Source organism: Phascolarctos cinereus, unplaced genomic scaffold (assembly GCF_003287225.1).
Source record: "Phascolarctos cinereus isolate Bilbo 61053 unplaced genomic scaffold, phaCin_HiC Scaffold_4;HRSCAF=312, whole genome shotgun sequence".
Lineage (NCBI taxonomy): Eukaryota > Metazoa > Chordata > Mammalia > Diprotodontia > Phascolarctidae > Phascolarctos > Phascolarctos cinereus.
The window spans coordinates 727,415,875-727,422,742 of NW_027555847.1; the positions used below are offsets into that span (position 1 = coordinate 727,415,875).

Consider the following 6,868-nt stretch of genomic DNA (forward strand, 5'->3'; position numbering starts at 1 on the left):
CCACCTGTCACACACTTGGTAACTAGAATAAACAGTTTGCAGCAATTTATTAAAAAAAATAATTATGAAGTTTGATTTGTACTAAGAATGCAAGGATAGTTCAACATTAGGAAGACAACATAATTAACAACAAAAATATAGAAAATCATGATTATCTCAATAAGTGCAGGGGAAAAAAAGCCTTTGACAAAGTACAACAATCACTTATGCTTTAAAACAACCTACTAAGTATAGGCAGAAATCTTTTTTTTAACCTAAGTATCTCAAACTCAAAACCAGCCCCATATTTGATGAGGACACATTAGAAGCTCTTTCATCAAATACAGGAGTAAAGCAGGGATACCCACTTTCTCTACTGTTATTTGCTATAGTTCTAGAAATGTTAGCAGTAGTAATAAGAGAAGGAAATTCAAGGTACAAAGTAGGGAAAAGAGATAAAAATATCCCTATTTGTTGATGACATGAGAGTTCACAAAAAAAAATACTAGAGAATCAACAAAGAAATCAAGACAACAACTTTAGCAAAATTGCAGGCCATAAAATAAACCCATAAATAAATATCAACAGCATTTTTATATAACAAAATCCAAGAGGCAATAATAGACAAATTCCATTAAGATAAATACAAAATGCATAACATTTGGGAATCAGACTAATAAGGGATGCTCAAAACTTGTATAGATTTAAGTACAAAATGTTCCTTAAATAATTTTAAATAGTTAATTTTAAATGCTCCTAGCTCGGCCATGCCAATTTAACAAAAATGACAATAACACACAAAATTTATAGTTGCAATGCTATACCAAAATTACCAAGGGTATATCCTACATAACTTGATAAAATAATAACAAAATTCATCAGAGGAACAAAAGATCTAAAATATCAAGGAAAATAAAGAGAAAAGGTAGGAATGATGGAATAGCTCTTCTAAAGCTCAAACCACATTCTAAAGCAACAATCATCAAACCCATTTGATATTGGTTTAAAAAAACATAAAAGTAGATCAAGACTAGACAAAGGAGAGTCTAAGATAATAGAACCCAGTAACCCAGTGTTCAATGAGCCCTATAACATAAATCACTTAGGAAAGAACTTGCTATTTGATAAGAACTATTGGGAAAACTGGAAAGTAATCTGGCAGAAATTAGGCTTAGACTAGCACATTCTGTGATAAATTAAAAATGGATATATGAACTGGAAAAGATTATACTATTAAAAAAACTAGAAGAGAAGCAGATCATATGCTTTTTAAAGCTATAGGCAGGAGGTGAATTCTTAAGCAAGGGATAGAGGCAATTACAAGACAAATAATTTTGATTACGTGGAATTGAAAACCTTTTGCACAAACAAAATCAATGCATCTTGGATAAAAAACGGGGAAACGTATTTGCACAGTTCCAACTGTTCCAGTTTCACACCGTATCCCTTTGGGCCGTCAGTATGCCCGTCATGGCCACATTCAGCCAGGACCCTAACTTCCAGAAGCTAGTCCAGTGGCACCACAAGCATGGGGCCGAGCTCAACCTCTGGCCCCTTTTTGGGGCCGACCAGGACTACTTCAACCGCTTCAGCCTGAATCTCAACACCAAAAATGGACACATCCTTGTGGATTATTCCAAGAACCTCATCACAGAAGATGTGATGAAGATGCTTATTGAGCTGGCTAAGTCAAAAGGGGTGGGAGATGATCAGGAACAAATGTTCCGGGGGAAGAAGATCAATTTCACTGAGGACCAGGCTGTGCTCCATGTGGCGCTTTGGAGTCGCTCCAACATGCCCATGCTAGTGGATGGCAAGGACGTGGTGCCAGAAGTGAACAAAGGGCTGGAGAAAATGAAGGCATTGTGCCTGTGGGTCCATGGTGGAGACTGGAAAGGCTACACTGGGAAGATGATTCCAGATGTGATCAGCATTGGCATTGGAGGTTCTGACTTGGGTCCTCTGATGGTGACAGAAGCCCTGATGCCTGACTCCAAAGAAGGTCCTTGTGTCTGGTTTATCTCCAATATTGATGGTATCCATATTGCCAAGACCCTTGCTGAACTTAACCCAGAAACTTCCTTCTTCATCATTGCCTCAAAGACATTTACCACCCAGGAGACCATCATCAATGTAGAGATAGCCAAGGAGTAGTTCCTTCAGGCAGCAAAGGACCCTTAAGCTGTGGCAGACCACTTTGTGGCCCTGTCTACCAATGCACTGGAAGTTCAAGAGTTTGGAATCAACACTCAAAATATGTTTGAATTCTGGGATTAGGTTGGAGGATGTTACTTGCCATGGTCAGCTATTGGCCTTTACATCACCTTGCATGTTAGTTTTGATAACTTTGAACAGCTGTTGTCGGGGGCTCACCGGATGGACAATCACTTCCTTACCACCCCACTGGAGAATAATGCCCCTGTGCTGCTTGCCATGCTAGGCATCTGGTACATTAACTGTTCTGGATGTGAGACTCAGGCCCTGCTGCCATATGACCAATATATGCACCACTTTGCTCCCTACTTCCAGCAGGGTGACATGGAGTCTAATGGGAAGTACATCACCAAGTCAGGAGGCTGGGCTGACTATAGTACAGGCCCATTGTGTAGGGAGAGCCAGGGACCAATGGACAACATGCTTTCTACCAGCTTATTCACCAGGGTACCCGAATGATTCCTTGTGACTTTCTCCTCCCCGTGCAGACATAGAATCCAATCCAGAATGGTCTTCATCACAAGATTCTTCTAGCCAACTTCCTAGCTCAGACTGAGTCCCTGATGAAAGGGAAGACAGCAGATGAAGAACACAAGGAACTGGAGGCTGTGGACAAGAGTGGTGATGCCCTGAAGAAGCTGCTGCCTCATAAGGTCTTTGAGGGAAATTGTCCTAACTCCATTGTCTTCACAAGGCTCACTCCTTTCATTCTTGGAGCCTTGATTGCCATGTATGAGAACAAGATCTTTGTTCAGGGTGTTGTCTGGGATATCAACAGTTATGATCAGTGGGGAGTGGAACTGGGAAAGTAATTGGTCAAGAAAATTGAGCCTGAGTCGGACTCTGATAAACCTGTGATCTTTCATGATGCCTCCACCAATGGGCTGATTAGCTTTATCAAGCAGCACCGAGCTTAAGTCATGAAGCAGATGACTGTTCCCCTGTGACCCAGTCCATTGTATTGTGATCTGATCTGTGTTGTAGTGACCACTTGGTTTCTTCCTGCCCTGTCACAGAGAGATCCACTTGTCTTCCTTAAGGCAGGCTACTTTCTTCTCATCAGGAAAACAAGTCCCACCTCATGAGGCCAGTTCAGTCTGATGGGTTTTTTATTTTTTGGTCCTCAATGTCACATGCAAACTCACACCATCCTTCCTTTGCACTGATACAAATGTTTAGGCTTTCCACAATTTTGGGGGCCCATCTGAAAAATAAAGATGGCTGGCAAGATAAAAAAAGGGAGGGGGAGTGGTTGATTGGGTAACTAGAGTAGAAAACAAGCCCAGGAATGACCAGGCTAGGCTAGTCAGGGCAACTGAGGAGATCTTAAGAGTCATCTACAGGAAGGAAGGAAGGAAGGAAAGGAAGGAAGGAAAGGAAAGAAGGAAAGGAAGGAAGGATTAATCTATGTGTCAGGCATTGTGCTAAATTCTTTTTACATATTATCTCAATTTACCCTCATAACAACCTTGTGAGTAAACATTATTATCCCCATTTTACAGTTAAGAAACTGAGGCAAACAGAGGTGAAGTGGCTTGTCACACAGCTAGGAAGTGTCTGAGTTCAGATTTGGACTCAGGTCTTCCTGGCCCCAGACCCAGCACTCTATCCACCATGCCACCTAGCCGCCTAAGTTATGAGATCTTCTAGGATGGGAGGTCCTTCCCAGCATGCATAAGGTACACATAGGTTTTAGAGTTGTAACAGCATTCAGAGGCCATTGAGTCTAAACTCTATATTAAAAGGAACCCCAGTTGCAGCTTCTCCAGCAAATGGGTATCCAAATTCCAATCTGGAAAGAATAGTTCATCTTAGTAGATTTCAGTTGGAGTAGCCCAGGAGTAAGCAAAAGAGAAAGAATCCAACCATAAATAGCTACTATGGTGGAAGAGGAGTTCTGGGTTCAAACTTAGGAGACAATTAGGTCAAAATGGCAACTTTTAAAGCTTCAAAGAAAAATGTAAAATGGTCACAAGCCCAAAAGAGTTTTTGGAAAAGGGACTTTAAAAATCAAATAAGAGAGGTTGAGGAAAAATTAGAAAAATAATATGCAAGAAAATTATGAAAAGAAAGTCAACCACTTGGAAAAAGAGATCTAAAAATTAAGAAAAAACAACTCCTTAAAAAATAAAGTTGGGCAAGGGGAAGCTAATGAATTCATAAGACACCAAGAAAAAAAAATGAAAAGAATAAAAAAAAAACAGAAGAGAATGTGAAATATCTCATTAGAAAAACAACTGACCTGGAGAATAGAGTGAGGAGAGACAACATAAGAATTGTTCAACTACCTGAAAGTTATGATATAAAAAGGAGCCTAGATAGTATATTTCAAGAAATTATTAAGGAAAATTGTTCTGAAGTTTTAGAACTAGAGGGTAAAATAAAAATTGAAAAACCCCACTGATCACCACCTGAAAGACTTCCCAAGATGAAAACACACAGGAAATTTATAGTTAAGTTTCAAAGCTCCCAGGTAAAGGAGAAAATGCACAAGCAACCGGAAAGAAACAATTTACTGTGGAGCTATAGTCAAGAATAGCACAAGATTTAGTAGTTTCTACATTAAAAGACTGAAGTGTATGAAACATGACATTCCAAAGAGCAAAGTAGCTGGTCTGCAACTAAGAATAACTTAATCCAGCAAAGCAAAGTGTAACCCTAAAAGGAAAAAAAAATGGATAGTTAATGAATTAAAAGACTTTCAGGTATTTTTGAGAAAAAGACCAGAACTAAATAAAAAACTTGACTTACAAGAATCAGGAGAAACGTAAGAAGGTAAACACAATAGATCAATTACAAGGGATTTAATACAGTCAAACTGTTTACTTCTTATATGGGAAAATGTTATCTGTAGCTCTTAAGAATGTTATCATTACTAGGGTGGTTTGAAAGAGCATACATAGATAGAAGGCTTTGGGATTGAATTGATTATGATGGGATGATCCTAAAAAATAAAATTGGGAAGGAGAGATAAAATAAAGCAATTATCTCATACAAACAAAGCATGAATTGAAGAACTGTTACAATGGAGGGCAGGAGGGGGTTGAAGGCTGGTAGTACTAGAACCTTATTCTCATCAGAACTGGATTAAAGAGGAAATAACATATATATCTAGAAGTTTATGAAAGAGAAATAGGGTGAAGAGAGAGGATAAAGGAGGGATTCTTAGAAGGAGTGCAGATTAGGGATGCAGTGGTCAGAAACAAATTAGATGTTTGAGGAGAGATGGGGTAAAAAAAAGAGGGAGAGAAAAATTAACAGTGAGGAAGACTAGAGCACAACTAGCAATTATAACTTTAGATGAATGGGATGAACTTACCCATAGAAAGACAGCAGAATGGATTAAAAACAGAATCTGACAATATGTTGTTTATAAGAAACACATTTAAAAATGAGAGATACACATAGAATAAAAATAAAGGGCCAGAATTTATTATGTTTCAGCTGATGCAAAAAAAAAAAGGGTAGCAATCACGATCTCAGACAAAGGTAAAGTCAAAACAGATTTTATTAAAAGAGATAAATAGGGAAACTATATTACAACAAAAGATATTATAGATAATGAAGTAATATCAATACTAAATTTATATATATCAAATGCTGTAACATACAGATTTTTAAAGGAAAAGCTAAATGAATTACAGGCAGAAATAGCAAAACTATAAAAGTAAAGGACTTCAACTTTCACCTCAGAATTAGATAAATCTAACCAAAAAATAAATAAGAAGTCAAGGCGATGAACAGAATCTTAGATAAGTTAAATATGATAGCTATCTGGAGAGAACTGAATGGGAATAGAAAGAAATATACCATTTTTTCAGTGGGCAAAAAAAAAAACCCCACCTTTATAGTTAAATGTAGAAAAACAGAAATATTAAATGTATCCTTTCCAGATCATAATGCAATAAAACTATATTCAATAAAAGACCATGGAAACACAGAGCAAAAGTCAATTCAAGACTAAATAACTTAATCTTAAAGAATGAGTGGACTAAAGAGCAAGTCATAGAAACAATAAATAATTTTATTAAAGAGAACAATAATAATGAGATAACATGCCAAAACCTATGGGATGCAGCAAAAGCAGTAATGCAAGGAAAATTTATATCCCTAAAGGCTTCCATCAATAAAACACAGAAAGAGCAGATCAATGAATTGGGTATGCAATTTTAAAAACTAGAAAAATAATAGATTAAAAATGCCCAACACACACCAGATTGGAAATTCTAAAAATTAAGAGTGAGATAAAAAAAATGAATATAAGAAAGCCATTGCTTTAACAAATAAGATTAGGAGTTGGTTTTATGGAGGGGGGAAAAAACAATGAAATACATAAAACATTGGCTAACGTGATTTTTAAAAAAGAGAGAAGAAAACCAAATCACTAGTATCAAAAATGAAAAGGGTGAATCAACCACTAATGAAGATTAAATCAAAGCAATTATTAGTAGTTATTTTGTCTAATTATATGCCAATAAATTTAATAATCTAAGTGAAATGGAAGAATATTTGCAAAAATATAAACTGCCTAGATTAATGGAAGAAGAAATAGTAATCTAAATAAACCTATTTTAGAAGAAAGAAACTGAATAGACATAAATGAGCTTTCTAAGAAAAAAAGTACTAGGACCAGATGGATTTACTAGTGAATTCCACCAAAGATTTAAAATCAACT

At 36.8% G+C, this 6,868-nt stretch overlaps 1 pseudogene; it reads left to right on the top strand.

Annotated features, from left to right (window-relative positions):
* Window positions 1-241: 241 nt before the first annotated feature.
* Window positions 242-3,225, top strand: LOC110202550 (glucose-6-phosphate isomerase pseudogene; annotated as a pseudogene).
* The last annotated feature ends 3,643 nt before the right edge of the window (window positions 3,226-6,868 follow it).